This window comes from Anopheles merus, chromosome 3L (genome assembly GCF_017562075.2).
Source record: "Anopheles merus strain MAF chromosome 3L, AmerM5.1, whole genome shotgun sequence".
NCBI classification, from domain to species: domain Eukaryota; kingdom Metazoa; phylum Arthropoda; class Insecta; order Diptera; family Culicidae; genus Anopheles; species Anopheles merus.
Genome location: NC_054085.1, coordinates 1,717,071 through 1,717,971, shown reverse-complemented (window position 1 = coordinate 1,717,971; position 901 = coordinate 1,717,071).

The following is a 901-nucleotide window of genomic DNA, read 5'->3' as shown; positions in this document are numbered from 1 at the left end:
TCCTGGATGTGTTAGCCAAAACACAATTTACACATTTGAGGATGAACGAAGTACATTCCGACGTTCGTGCTCTATGAAGCGAAGTAATGTATAGTTATTACCATACATTACTTCGCTTCATATGGGTTTCAAAGGCTAGAAGGTATTTCCTTGCCTTTCACCGAATTTGCCTCTACCGGAAATGGTTTAGAAAAACAAACCTAGAAAATGTCTTGGTAAAAGCGGTGTGCCATATTGGGGCAAAAACCAAGTACTTTGCGTATCACATGTCAAAACATTTGTCTTTCCAACCGTTTCATTGCACAAGCTACTTTAACGAAAATGTCGTTGTAAAACTTTAGTCTCGTGAAATAAGCATCGTTTGAATTTTAATTTTATATGACAAGTGATTTGCCGCGTACGGTTTATGTACAGAGCGTGATGGTGTAAAACACAGTATAAACTCCGTCATGTTCAAGTGTGATATATTTATTAGATATTTTTTCACTAAACGTAACTTTTTCCATCGCCTCAATCTCCATGTCTGCGAAAATTTCCCCCTGATTATGAGTTAAATATGCAGTCACAGAGGTATACGAGAGAGAAGTCAAACAAGTGTCCTTTTTGTGGTGTTTCATTCAACAGAATATTGAATCTAACGAATCATGTTTCACGACGTCACTAACAACCACTCATTTGGGACAATAGTCAATTACTGAGAAAGTATTTTTCTTTAGTACATTAAGATTATCAAAAAAATGACAGATATTCGAAAGATTGTAAATAATACACAAAAAAGCTTCGACAAATATGCACAAATATATTTGCGCAAACGGCAGCATGTAAAACGTTACCAAGTTAGTATGGTATACGCATAGCTCAGTTGCGTGCTTTTGAAGATCAGAAAAAGTCACACTGGGTA